At 39.5% G+C, this 15,308-nt stretch overlaps 1 protein-coding gene across 10 annotated transcripts in view; it reads left to right on the forward strand.

Annotated features, from left to right (window-relative positions):
• UTRN (utrophin) overlaps positions 1–15,308 on the forward strand; it is a 631,944-nt gene that overhangs the window by 389,662 nt on the left and 226,974 nt on the right. The window lies entirely within an intron of this gene.

Consider the following 15,308-nt stretch of genomic DNA (forward strand, 5'->3'; position numbering starts at 1 on the left):
AATTCCATAGCTTTCTGGCATCTGGACAAAGAACTGAAAAGGTAGCTTGTCAGCAGTGCCTCATGGGGTCTTACTTGATCACTCCTATATCACTACATCATGGGTTTGACTGGAAAACATAGTTGGATTAAGCAAAGGACTCAATTGAAATAACAAAAATGAAAATAGTTCTTTCCTTTTATGAAGTCTAAAATAAATAACAAATAAACAACAATAAGAACAAAAGATAAGTTAAGAACCAAAAGAGAGCTAACTTATGCTAACCAGACATGTAATGCTGAAGACTCTTTCTAAAATAGTTGCCTGAATATTCTCCCTACTTTATTTTAGAGTTAACTTTTAATGTATTTTTAGTTGCAGAAAAATTTAGATAAAGAAGCCTTCAAAACCCCCAAATGAACAAACTTCACAACTAATTTTTAATTACCTTGTTAGTTGCATTGTACACATTAATTAGACTAGAAGGAGGCTAATCTGCAACAGCAAAATGTATTATTTTTGGTAGCTTCTTATTTCAATTGAAGAACTTTAGGGTTGCTGCTTTTTCTGTTGTTTATAATGAATTTCAGAGGAGAATCATTTCTGAGATGGATCTGCATCAAAATAGTTTGTAGTACTGCAACTATCAGAATAAAATTCCCAGTGGTTTTCACCATGCTCTGTATATTTCTGAATAAAGTAATATAATAATTTTCACAGTCTAGACATAGGCTATCTCGTCCTTTCCAGAGAAAAGTACAGATCTAGAATTTATATTAAACAATAAATAAATTATTTAGTGTTTATATTTGTCATACTGGGTGCATCTGTGCGTGCAATTAATTCAAAGAATAAACTCAAACACCTTTTGAACAGTCTTAGATTATCAATACATAAATCATTCTTCCTCCTAATTTATAGTCTTCCCAGCTAATTCTAGTTTTCCCTACTGTATTTATTGAATGATGAGCGAGTGTATTTCTTTTATGCCTTGATTATTTTTCCCTCCATAGTTATTCTCCTGAAAACAATGCCAGATTGCTCTTCTTCCTGGAAAAATGGAACGTCATTCTCCAGAAACAGTCAGTATTGTTGTTAGTGGCACTAAGTCTTTGGCTTGGATTCAGTCCTGACTTCTTTCTGTAATAATGATCTCATCCCATCTGCATTGCACTTACTTTCATCAGTTGTAAACTGTGAGAGTCTTTGGGCACCTATACATGTGATGGACCTCTGTTCTGATGTGTGCAATTAATCGAGTCTGCTGTGAGTCTGCTGGAGCATGCTAACCAGTGCACTCCAGCAGCCTCTGCATCACGTGTATTCAGCATCTCTGCATTTCAGAATGGCAGTGGGGGGCACTTTAACTAAAACTTGTCGAGTGAGTTTTAGTTAAAGCGCCCCTGCCACCATTTTGAAGTGTGGGATGCTATGGGTGCTTTAGAGAGGCTCTAAATGTGATGCTATGGGTGCTTTAGAGAGGCTATGGGTGCTTTAGAGAGGCTCTCAGAGATGCTCTAATTCAAGTGCCCTGCCTCCCCCCATGAAGCGTGTATAAATGTCCTCAGTTACTATTTGAGCCCATGCTTGCCAGATGGTATTGCAAAGGTCCAGTTAGATCCAGTCTTTTGAGTTTTGGCCTAAATAGTAGGGCTGTGCAAAATTTTGCCGGCTATTTTGATTTGACACTGTTTCAACTCATTTTGAGCTTGAAACAGTGAAATTGAATTGAAACAAAGGACTTTGAAAAAGCCTCAAAACAAAACAAGGCTAGTCAAAGTGTTTCAAAAGTTTCAAAATATTTCAAGTTTCGAAGCAGTCGGCAGCGAGGTGGTGGGAGACAGGGGAGAACCAGGGCTGTGCTTCTAGCCACAGCCGGGAGCACAGCCCTGGCTCTCCCCGTCTTCTCACAGCTTCGTCCCAGTAGCAGGCTGTTACAACTTGAAATGAAATTGGAAACAAAATACCGTTCCATCCAAACCTTGAAACTGAAGTTGAAATGGAACAGTGCCATTTTGCACAGCCCTACAAAATAGTAGTTTTTATGCTGAAGAGAAAAGTTATGCTCCAGTCTGTGTCAATGATAACACTGCCCAAGCTTTTCTGGATCTTTTTTTCTAGGATCATCAGTCACTGAATGGATAAACAGTTAAGAGGCCTTCTTGGACAAGGGACTCCAAGTGATAGACTTTGTAGACAACTTTTTTTGTGTCAGGTTAATTAACACTTTGAATGTAACAGTTTAGGTTTAAAATAGAAGCTATAGACAAACACAGATATTTCTCATATCATTAGCACTTCTAAGCTTAAGTGATCTGATTCATATGCATCATATTCATATTTATCATTGGTCCGCAGTGCCCTTTCATTAAAAGAATTGGTTGCATTCCATTGTGAAGAGACCATTTCATCTTACTCTCTGTTATTTCTCTGTTATACTGTGGCTCTGACTGTTGGATAGAGTAAGACTGTGAATACATTGCATTACATTTTTAAATATGTAGTGTTGCCAGTTGTATTCCACAATTAAGTTGATTTGAAGTTTTGTTCTTAATGAGGCAGTTGAATCTTTCTTTATTTTATTCCCAAACAAGTCTCAGAGCAGCTTACAAAAGAGGACTTTTCTTAAAACTACACTTTTTGAGTATGAATGAATTTTTGAAAATCTACTAGTAAATTTGTTAAATAGCTTGGGAGTTAAATTACTTTAAAGTGAGGTCTATAAGAAATTTAGAACTTGGTGTTAAATTTTTCTTGCAAATGTTATTAATAGTAGAATAACTTGGATTCCTTAGATGTCTTAGATTTTGGGAATAAGATTTATTTAGAGATTTTTTTGGATTATTGATGAAGTCACTTATCCCTGAAAGTTTTTGCTTCATCACAGTCTAGTTCTGTAGAAGAACGTTATTCCCTAAACTATGCTGTTTTTCTACAGACATTTCCATGAAGACTTGTCCTCTTTAAAAATGCCTGGTTGTCAATGGGACAAAAGCTATAGACTGCTCTCAAGTAGCCATTGTGAGAAAAACTAACATTTTTTCCACTTCTTTCAATGGAGCTGACTATTCAAGTATGCCTTCCAATAGCAGAAACCATAAATGGCTTCAGTCTTGTTGGATAAGATATAAAATGGTGGCAAACACTTTAGGTAGAGAACAGTTTAGTTTCTTCAAACTATGGTCCTAATCCACATTGTTCAAAACATTAATGTGCCTGCTTTTGTAATGCATCTTGGTTTTAGCCTCAAGACTAAGTCTCAAAAAACAATAAGGATGTGTCCACCTTAACATAAACAGTTTTTCATGATCTCAGGCCAGTTGGGATAAGGATCTTTCTTAGATGCATATGTACCGTTTAGCTGTCTAATAAATGGAATAGAACCTGGCCCGAGCTGTATCTAAACCCAGGAGTTTCAGAGTTAAGAATAATATTAAATACAGACACCAAAGGTATGCTCAGCTAGTTTAGGTTGCATCATATTCTCTTTTATTTAGTAACAACATCAGGGGGGAGGTTATAAGAACTATAATGTCTTTAAAAATAAACCTAATCTAATCTTTAGCAATTAATACTAAAACATGTTTAGTTATAAACATACGATTATGAGTAGTCTACTAAATTTAACCTTAACTGTAAATTTCCTGTTTCTGTCCCATACTGAATATTCTGCTTATAATATACCTGTAATACACTTTAAAACTAGCTTTTGTCTGGTATGTATATGCAAGATGCAGGCAAGGTCAAACAGAGGCTTGTTCTCTCTCAATGGTAGAAAGTTCAAGAATTGAAGTGAGTACATTCAGATACTTTGGGTGCTAAAATTATCCTCATTGTTGAAAATATTTTTATTCGTGTTTCACCTGCTGCTGCCAAGTCAGCCATATAAGCACAGTAAGGCGTGCCAGAAATAAATTAGAAAGGGAGGGTGATTAGTCGACAGTAGCTTTTCACTATTTGCAGGTTTTGTTAAAAACAGGGCTTAGCTGATGTTATTTTATTGACAGTACATTGACAGGTATATGTATTTGTAGTTATATAACTGGTAAGCAGGGAGTTTTTGCTTTCACACTTTTAGTGTGAAAACTTGGAATGTTACTATTAGGGATGCACCAATAAAAATGTTCTTGGCTGATACCGATAGACAATTATTAACTAGCCATATCAGCTGATATCGATCTGATAACCAATTTCCAGGAATGCAGCCTGGCAGCTTGGAGAGCAGCATTCTGCTGGTGAGTCTGTTGTGGGGAGTGGATGTTGGGGAGAGAAAGGGCATGGCAGGGCAGATCGAGGCCCTCGTGCAGAGGGAGGGAGTGGGGCAGGTGCAGGTGCTGCCCAGTCAGGGTGGTGAATGCGTCCCCAGGGCTGGGAACAGGACAGAGCCACAGGCAGCTCATCCAGGGAGCGTGGGGGTGTGGGGTGGGTGGGTGGCTCCCCAACTCTGCTTGCATCCCTGAGGGAAGCGTGGGGAATATGTGCGCTCCCCCTCCCCCCAGTATTTGTGCATAGGGCGAAGGCGGGCTGCCCTCTGTGGGCTCAGGGCCAGGGGTTTTGCCAGCCTCTTCCCACTAGGGTGGCTGGGTGGGGTTGTGCTTGCGGTGGGGTAGGCTCAGCTACGTGGGCTGGGCAGTGGTGGTGCTGGAAGAGCTGGCTATGGGGGGGCTATACCCCCCGAAACTGCCCTAGCACCTCCCCTGCTCAGAACACTAGGGCTCCTGGAAGGAAGGCAGCAGAGTGCAGTGCTCCAAGCAGAGGAAGTGCTTGGGGAGCTACAGCCACCCCAAAGTCTCCGTGGCCCCCCACAGCCACCCCTCCCAGCACCACTGCTGCTGCCCACTCCATGCAGCTGAGCCTTCCCCCTCCAGAAAGAGGTTGGCACAGCCCCTGGCCTTGAGCCTGCAGTGGGCAGCCCACCCTTACCTGTGCACATATCCGGGGGTCACATGCCATCCCTGGGGGTGCGCACAGTGGCAGGGAGCTTCCCGCCTCGCTGCACCTCCCTGGATGAGCTGCCTGTGGCTCTGTACCGCTCCTGGCCCTGAGATTACATTCACCACCTTGGCTGGGCAGCTCCTGCCCCTGCCCCCGCCCTGCCTCGCTCCCTCCCTCACCATGGGGGCCTCGATTGCCCCCCCCACCCTATGCTCCTTCACAGTTCTCTAAGCTGCTGGGTGGCATTTATTGGTGACATTATCAGCCAAAAAAGCTGATTGTTGATCATGTTAATTTTCTTGTTATCGGTGCTGATCCATAACGCAGTGCACCTTTATTAGTATACATGCAGAAGTAAGCGAGGGTTATTGAATAAAGAGGTTGTTTTTAATTTTCCTGGAGAGGGAGGTGTGTGTGTGTGTGTAGGGAGGAGGAAGGCTCTTTCTCCCTTTCTCCCTCTTGCCTTCCTCAGTTTTTGTGTGTTCTAAGACAGGGGTCAGCAACTTACAAGTCCCAGTTTGGATCTGGTCCACAGAGCCATTGGATCCAGCCTGTGGGCATAAGGCTTTGGTAGTTTCAATTGTGGTTTCTTTCCCTATGTTGCCATGGGAAGAAGTGGTGGATGTGGGCACGTTCCTGATGCTACTACAGGTGGTTCCTACAACCCATTAATCTGCCTCTGACATGAGGTGGATCATTCTGGCTGGCAGCTGGAAAAAGTTGCTAACCATTTTTTTTAAGGTGTGACTTAAACAGTTGCACTTCAGTGTCCTTCAGTTTTTGTTACTCAGACAAGACTGTTTGAAATTGGAAAGAACTGAAGTGAGGAGTGCTGAAAATATATAATTTGGTATGAGAAAGCAAAATGGAAGGAGTTACTGAATAGTTGTTAAAATCAGAGTTGTATAGGAGAGGCTGCTGGGTTGCTTGTTTGGTGGTTTCTTTTTAAGTTATGCTTAAATAAAGCTCCTGAGATTTCAGAGTTAAAACTTATCAGAAGTCTGGAATGTCTTGTATATATTATTATGTTTTACAAGATAAGAAAATTAAGCTCTTTACAAAATAGGAAAAATAGGTAACGTAAGTGTACAGGTAATGTAAAAGGCCTAAGTAATGTTGATAGAACTTTTACATATTTAACATTACATTATTATGCATTTTTGCAATGACTGTTTTAAGTGATGTTTAAATAACAGAAAAATTATAAAATCCAGAGTTGGTCAAAGTGAAGCACTTTAAGGTTTTTGTATCAACAAGTGCACATTTTAGGGACCAACATGAGATGCTTATGCTTTCTACCATCATTACATGCTAATTTTAACTATGTACAGGAGTTGCTGTTCTCCCAGGAGAAACTATGAGTGTGTAGACATTTGTGATTTTTTTTTTCCCCAGAGCAAAAATGGCTGCTTTGAGAACAACCCAAGTGAAATGGCTTCTGGGACAATCTCTCTCTAGAGGCCAAATGTCTGTACAGGTACTGTAAGTGCAACTGAGAAGACCAAGCCTTTACACAGAAGCAGAACACATCAATGATACATTTTAGGAAGGACAGTTTCTGCTGCATATACTCCTTATTCCAGTTTCAAATGTTCATATTAAGCTATTATTTTTTTCAAAAGAAATGAATGCATTAGTTCTCCCTGGGAAGAAGTACTACTACATTTTAAAGTTCAACCATGTTAGCTGTAGCAGTGATAAAAGATTAGAGCTATGTGTACTTTATAATAGGAAGCTGTTCTTCACTTCTCCATAACTTGTCTATGTGCAGAATTGCACTGGTTTTAACTTGTGATTTTAAACCAGTTTAACTAAGCCATTGAAGAAGCTGTTTGCAGAATTTTTTTTGCTTTAAATTTAGCTTAATTTTGTTTAGCTTACATTCGTTATGAATAAGCTGAAACCAAAGCTAGTCAGATTAAAGCAGAAATAAGTAAGAGACTCAGTTATGAGGGTTTGTGCAGGTTAATTAAAGCACTGCAAGTTCAAGTACAGGGTTTCAGAAATGATTCAAAATACTCTGTACAAACTAAAAACAAAACAAAATACTCTTTTGTTTATGTGCCATACAATACATTTTTAGCTCAAATTAGATAGCTTTATCAAAGTTATGAAACAGAGATATGGGGGATGCTTATAATGGATACTGGCATTTTGTGTGTAGATGCCACTGTCCATGAGTGATATAGACTAGAACAAACCTAGCAGTTCCTATGTAATCTTCATTAAAAGAAGTGTGTGTTTTGTATGTTCTAGCCACTGCATAAAAGTTAATTCTGAGAGCCATCCTTTAAAACTGTACGTGCTTTAATTGTTGGTTCCTGTCAACATCTCTCTCTAGATGTCTGGTAAGCTGAGCATTTCAAAAGCAGTTTCTCAGTCTAAAATGATCAAAACAAGCCCATCAAGTTGGATCAGAAAACATACCTACTACAGGTTGTTCACTGCTATTTGTTAGGAAGACCTTACTATCAGTGCAATGATTGTGCTGTTTAGATGTGTAGAGTCTCACAGCTAAATTTTATTACCATTGTATCTAAGTGTTTTTGGCTGATTACTTTTCTTGTGTTCAGTGACCCTATACTGGTATCTAACGAGGACTGGAAGATGTATTACTGGCATTTTGTTCTCTTACTCATAAAATTTCACTTGCTGATACCTCAAGGTAGAATGTTTTTTACAGTTTTTCCACAGAGGAAAGTTTTCAACCAGTTGTCATCAAACCATGAATTGTGTCTTTTTCTTGGATTACTCTGGGAAAACTGTGTGTGTGTGTGTGTGTTGGTTGCAAATATTTTTGCCGCAGCTTTTTTTCCAGATTTATTTTTGTAGTTGATAGTTTTATGAGCTGTTTTAAAAATATCAGTGGTATTTTTGAAAATACCAAATGCTTATCTATGGCTTCTGAGTGTTTCCTTTCCTCCATTAATTCACCAGGTGGTGACAAATAGTTTGTTTGCTGATTGAAGTTTATGTAGTCTGGGTGTGGTACTTTGTTTTCACCCTGGCTTAACAGCTGTGTATCTGTAGAACTACCTTTTCCATCCTGAAAAATAAATTATTTAATAATAGTAATGTACAGGTCCCTGATCAATAGATAACATTCTGATTCAGCACAGCCATTGAGATTTAGTTGTTGCCTCCATCTGTTAGTTATTTGTATGATGCTTTTGTTTAGCTAGTATGACTTTGTGCAAAAAGTAGGTTATTAAATTTAGTGAAAGAAAATTCTACAGCAACAGCTCCTTAAGTGGCTCTCCAGTCTAGGCTCAACCCCCGAGTTAAGCCTTCAACCCTACTCCTAATATGCTCCTCTCTACTCATTTACAGGTATTTCGGTTTGGTTTCTGTGAAGACAGTAGAGTTCCAGTGGTTCTCTTCTATAGTATAATGTGTAGTTCTCAACACGTCTACTTGCAGAAATTTGTGCAATGTTATTGTTTCATGTCAAATTAAGGCCCTACTTTTTCAAACCTTCCACGAGTGTTTTTTTTCCTCTCAGTTCAGTGCTTCTGTCTTTGGCCCTCTTTCCCTATGTCAGGGGAAGGGAGTACAGTATGTGCTTTTTCAGATGTCAGGGAAACCTTATTTGGCAAGTAGTCCAAGCCTGGCATACAGGTTGAGTAATCCTGCCTTTGGCCTTCTTTTGCTTCTGTATGTCCTGGTAATAAATCTTTATTTTTTCAGTGTATGCCATCCACAGATCCCAAAGTGCTTATTTAAATCTCATAGTCAAACGTTCTTATTTTTCATTTGACAAAGCCAAGGCATAGAGAGGTTCAGTCACTCGTCTCAAGTCACACAATGAAATTATGGTAGAGGTGGATATAGAATACAGCTAACTTCCCATTCAAGCTTGTAACATCTCTCTCTCCTTACCTCTGTGTCTGCTGTTATTTAGGGTCTAGGTTTACTTCACTTATGGACAACTTTACATAATTAGTCAGATAATACATACAAAGTACTTCTCTCAGGAGCCTTTTTATAAGAATTTTTTGACTCATATGCTTTATTTGCAATTACAGACCAAAATAGTATAGAAGGGAAGTTCATTTTAGATATAACTGCTTTAGACATAACTCAAAACCACTGTACAGACTGCTTGTTTCCTACAACAATATCACTGCTGCTGCTACTGCTGGTACTACTTAATTTGGGAAGGAAGCCTGAAATCAAAACAACTCTGCCTCTTTTTCTTTTTTTGACCTTTTGAAGAATTTAAGAAGAGAGAGAAGTATTGAAGTGGATGATGCTTTAGAGCCATCAAACTCTAAACAGATGAAGGAATGTAGTATTTTTCTAGAGATATGTGCTGATCCTCAAATATGCTACAATAAAAACTATGAAGGATTTTCTTTTAGAAATTTTGTTGGCTCTCATGACACTTCATCTGTGACAGTGCTGCTGTATTGAGGAAAAGGAATCAAAATTAATTTCAGATGTGTTATTGCCGGGGCTGCCATTTTTCTCACAAGGAAAATTATGTATTTAATCAGCTGGATTTTCATTGAACTCAGTTAAGCAGAACCTAGTTATTTTGGGGTGAAGAGAGACTATATTTTTTTTTTATGAATGCAGTTCTTTGAACAGCAGCTGGCAATTTTTTAGGTTTGTTGAGAATCTCATTGCTCAGGGATTGTGATATGGGAAATGCAGGTGCTAATCTTCATAGAAAGAAAATGCATACTTTTTTGGCATTTAACTATTGCATTTAAGGTTACTTAAAGACTACTTTGTCATGGGGTGAGACTTGGGATGCCAGATTTTTCTGTAGGCAAATAGTGAGCAATTTGTACATGTATTAAGAAAAGAAAGTATTCCTTTAGTGGGGTATAATTTTACTTAAATAAGTGTAAGCATTTCAAACCAAAGCACCTACATGTTTTTGTCAAAGGCATATAAACAAATTTCTACAAACTTGAGAAAAGTAAATTGCAGAAAACAGAATGCATCCACCTTTGTGATTTACTGCCAAGGTCAAACATGCAGCAGTGACCAGGAGCCTTTTAAGTTTATTGGTGATTATGCCAAACTCACATGGGATATGAGCTTGAACAGCCACAGATCCAGATGCTTGACTCTTAGTTTATATTGTAGAAATTTTTAGTAACTCAGGCCCAGTGGCTAGCACGAGGAAGCCATCAAGCTAGCATAAAGTCACTCCATCTTGATCTGATGAATTATAGTAGGATGTCTTAAATTAGAATATTACCTAGTGGAACCTGTCATCTCTATTTTGTGGTGCCTCCACAGACTGTCCAAATAATACATTTACAGAATTAATTACTGCAGCATTGCAAACAAACCCCAATTTATATTACAAACACTTTATGTGAAGAGAGCTTTACTATGTAAGAATAAGGGAATGAGAGGTTAAAAGAAACTTTTTGATCCAAGTCGCTGGACATGGCTCATTGCTGGGTTCCAAATAAACATCCTGTGATGTATCCAATGCAGAAGGTCTGTGGCTTTGATCTCTTGTGATGCTCATGGGCAGTTCTAAATCATATCCGCATATACCATGGGAGATGTGGATACTTGATGCACAAATGGAAAATTTAAAACTCTCCAGTGTGTGACTGTGGTCATCCAGAACAGACCATAGAACATATAATGACTCAATGCCCAAACTACGAATATGAAGGAGGTATCACAACTGCTGCTCCTGATACGTTAGGTGGTTGAGCCAGACAGTTGCAAAATTACAGTTGCTGTTCTGTATCTACATCAGCCATATGAAAGAAATAGATTGCTGGGTCGTGTGTGTGTGTGTGTGTGTGTGTACACACATGTATTAATGGCCTTGTCTGTAAACTGATTGATTGAAACTTATTATATCCTCTCCCAGAGGATAAAGGGCCAAGTCTACCCTGTATATATTTGGACCTGTCAATCTAAGTATTTCACACTTGATGTTTCAATTACGCAGCCCCCGTTTTTTTCACCGAGAGATGTTTTTGGGGCTACAGGTGGGATTGTAGAGCACAGTGAGTTACTCCTACTTTAATGGGCTCCAAATGTGCTCCCCGCCCAGTTACTGACCCTGGTCCATTTTTCCTCCTTCCTTTTCTCTACTCAAGGTGATTTTAAATGCCTTTCTGGATGCACGATTTAAGGGAAGAAACAGCAAATGTTCCTTGTCAATTTCTTGGTTACTTGATTATTTACATCAGCTGAAAGAGGCCAAAATCAATGGGAGTTCTTTTGTGCTAATACTGGAACTTCATTTTATCCCTGTCAAAGACCTAATTTGCCTTAGCGGTTGCTGTTATCAAAGTAGGGCACAGGCACCTTCCCTAAAGACCTCAAGCCAGAATTTCTGAGGCTGCTTTACTCTATACCTCGCCTTAAAAATAGACTAGCCCTGATCGATGCCTCTTACTCTTTAATCCTCTGTGGATGCATTTACATGAGATGTTTACTGTGTAGTTGACTAATTAGGCCTGCAGTAAACATTGCACGTCTACCTGTGCACACCTATTAGGCCAGAGTAAACTAATTTACTCTGCAGCAGGATAGTACTTTTAAATAAAAGTACTATCCTACTGTAGAGTAAAATCTCCCTAGCAGCACACATGTAAATGCTGCCCTGGCTGGGGACAAGGGTGCTTTAGTGTGGGGGCTACCTGCCAGCTAGCCCCAGTCAGCTCCTCTCCAGCACATTGAGCCATGGGAAGCATCCCAAGGCTGGCATGCTGACCCCCATGCTGACCTGCCAGCTGGGCCTGCAACCTGGTTCAATGTGTTGCGCTTCCAGGTGCATATGCAGACATGGCTCTTGGGAGCAGTAAGCTCCGGAATAATAAGTTCTGGAGTTTATTCATGCGCACTAATAGCACAGATAGACGTGCCCTGTGTGAAATTGCTTAAAGCTCAAACCCCTGTTGGGAGATAAAACTGAATATTTTAAATCTGTGGTGGCCCTTCACACTCCTGCTTTCCTCCACTGCCTTGCCTGCCCCCCAAATAAATATACATATTTTTCCTTGTTTTTTTTTTAGTATCACTGAGTTTTCCTCCTTTTTCTGCTAGTGTCTAAATGTCTGCTGTATGGATTAAGCAATACAGATACTGTCAGAAAGATGTGCCTTGAGGGTATCTTACCGTGTGTGTTCAAGAAGTTATTTTACATCTTCTGTCTACAGTGGATGCCAGATGATCCTGCAGTTCACCACATTTGTGAGCATTCTGATTCAGATCTCAGAGGCTCAGGGCTGAACGGGGGACTGTTAATGAGAATGCCTAGCCATATGGTTAACCTTTTAAGTGATTAATAATATTAAAAAATTAGTGGTCAAAGCCATTGTGCTGGTTCATTTCCTATGTAGTAGAGTGTGATTCATGCCATGTTGCTGTCATTATTTAAGAGGAATAGAATATTAACTTGAAATCTTTTAATAAATACAGACATTTGCATGTTTGCTGAGAAAAACAAAACAGCACTTCAGCATTAAGGGATCATGGAGATGAGAACATACTGGTTTTGCCAAATGTGACAAACTTACTGTATGCACAACCTAGTAGTATTATGGCTGAGAGATTCCTTTGACAGGTTTGGTTATAAGCTGTTTCAGATGTGTGGGGTCTTTTGTTTCAGAAACATGTTTTAACACCAGCAAAGAGGGTTGTTCAATATCTATATTGTCTTTTGGTGTCTTCAATCTAATTCTTTGATTATATTTTTTCCCCTGGGACAGCTTTCACTGTATTTTCAAGGGAACTGGACTGACTAAGGATCCCTAAATCTAATCTCATGCTGTTTCAACAGATCCATTCCTTTTTACTTGATACCTCTATGAAATCTCCCTTGTACATTTTTATGTTCAAGTTGCAAGTCTAGAAGAAAGAAGAATCACAGCTATGAGTATGTGATTACTGTTTGCTGTTCACTTTATCAGTTAGTGGGGATGCTTGAGAATGGAGTTGGAGTAATTCCTCACCTTTTTGCAAGAAGGTGAGGAATTTTTTTTGCTTCCTAAATATTTGATGTACATATAATGAAGCAAAAGATCCTTAGGTTCCTCTGTTGTCACATTTGTGAGGTACATTTCCAGACTGGAAATTGCAATTCTGTGTCTTTAAAAATGGGTTAAGTCAGTGGTACTCGTTCTTTTGGCCCTAAGGGCTGGATAAGTGGCATAGGGCTGGTCTGTGGGCCGGATTGGGCCCTGGGTGCCAGGATTAGGCCTTGTGCTGCTTCCATCGGTCTCCATGCTGTCCTGACTGGCCCTATGCTACCCCACTTGATCCTAACTGCCCCACTTATTGCTGTGCTGTTGTGCACAATCTTGCTTGGCTTGTATCGTTCTATGCTGTCCTGCTTGGCCCCATGCTGCTCCATGCTTCTCCAGTTGGCCCTGCATGGTCAATCTAGCATGCAGGGCCATGGGCTCCTACCCAGGTCTGGAAATATGACAGCAGGGAGCAGTGGCAGCTAATTGCCACTCCCCCCACTGCCAATATATTGGACTCTTAGGGAGCTCTCTCAGCCTGATGACATGGCTCTGGAGGGTAGATCTGGCTGGCGGGCCAGAGGTTCAGCACCCCGGTTTAAATAAACTATTTATAATTTAGTTGTTAATTAGAATGTCATTCAGAGGATTGTTTAAAGATGATGTTACATTATATTATCCTGTATTGTCAGCTGTGTCATATGTAAGCCAGTTGTCAGTATTTTGTAACTGATTTCTACCTTTAATAAGTCAATATTTGCAGTAACGATTGTATCAGCATCTCCATAACATTTGTGTTGAAGGCAAAACTATTTTCAGTCATTTAAAAAAATAACACACATTTTTTTTCAAGCCTTACTATTTTTCTGTGTGTGTTTGATGTGCAAAATCTCAACATTTACTTGTGAGCTTAGCAGAAGTCACCCTTAATCACTTCCAGTGGTTGGCACCATACTGTGCCTTGTAAGAGTGTCTAGAAGAATCCTCTAGTTCCTTGTGTTCATTTAGAAGGGAAATTTTTTAAACAATCACTCTAACTTTGCAGGGTTCAAATGCTGCTTCTGACATAGCATTTAATGGCTTTTAAATTAACTATATAAATGCAAGCTGAGACATTATTTTCTTTAAGTTATTCTGTATACCTGATGTAATTGGTTACTTCCTGGCACCAGTAGAGTTTTTTTTAAGCTTCCTTTGTTGTTTTAAACTTTTCAGAAGTCACAAAAATTAGTAGAGCTGATGTTGGTTGAGTTGTAAATAATGTGCTGACTTTATGTTCTTGTCATCTGGGGAACCTGTTACTTTATGCTTTGTACCTTCAAATGTTCAGCCTCTTACCTCAACAAAGAGAATCAGAAATTTAGAGGACCAGGTAGATTTCAGCTAAGGCTCTGAAAAGATATTAGAATAAGCATCTATCTTTTACGTAGCCTCATACAAAGAAAGGGTTTCCAAAGTTATACAGCCAAAGCTATTTATTTCCAGAAAAATAACTGGTAATTTAAGGGGAGGAAGGAACAAATCTAAGGTGTTTTTTATTTAAATGAAATACTTGTTCAGTCAGCATGGGGGTTACAGCTGTAGATAATATAGCATGCATTTTATCCTGAGTACAGATGATATAGTCATAATTTCAATTGTAAATACTCTTTTTATCAACGGGCCAATGATAAAATCTCAATGTGAGCCACTTAGCTGGCAAAATAGCACAGCATGCACAGAAATCTACTTATGTGAGGCAACTCAGTACAGTGCTTGGTGCCTTCATTTAGACTGGATATTTCCACAAAAATATGTGGCTTCTGTCTATTTAGAAGTTAAGTAACAACTTTTGCTGCTTTTAAAAAAATATAGTGGAATATAACCATGAAGAGGCTCTGAGTTCCACACTTCACTGATCTCACAAGGATGTTCTGGGATGAAATCTCATCTTGCATGCTAACAACTCTAGCCATCCTCTCTCTTTCTCTCTATATTGAAGTCTTATACTGTGAGAAGCTCAGTTTGCTGGTCTTTGCTTTACCTCAAGTTGATTTTTGCTTTACTTCAAGCTCAGTACAGATACTAAGGCTCTACAGATGTTCAGTTTCTACCAGGAAAACTGCTGATCTCCTGGTGGAAACCACAAGTGTACATTCCAGCTTTATCTCCTGGAGTAAAAATGGCTTCTCTTGGAGGAAAAATAACCTGGAAACAACCAAGGTTAAACCACTCCTGTGAGAGTCTGTCCTGGAAGACTGAATGTGCACACTATCCCCTAGCTTTACTCCTTCTGAGGACCAGGAGGAGGGAAGCCAGGAGAAAGGCTCTCATGCTTGCCCAAGACTGGGGTCACTCTGGTTTGGAGAAGGCATGTGGGGCACCTCCAGAGTTTCTGGTATAAGAAGCAGGCAGGGGCTTTTCCACATTGCTCCCTCTCCTCAGTTCCATTGCTCGGGAGCC

Source organism: Alligator mississippiensis, chromosome 1 (assembly GCF_030867095.1).
Source record: "Alligator mississippiensis isolate rAllMis1 chromosome 1, rAllMis1, whole genome shotgun sequence".
Classification (NCBI taxonomy): Eukaryota; Metazoa; Chordata; order Crocodylia; family Alligatoridae; genus Alligator; species Alligator mississippiensis.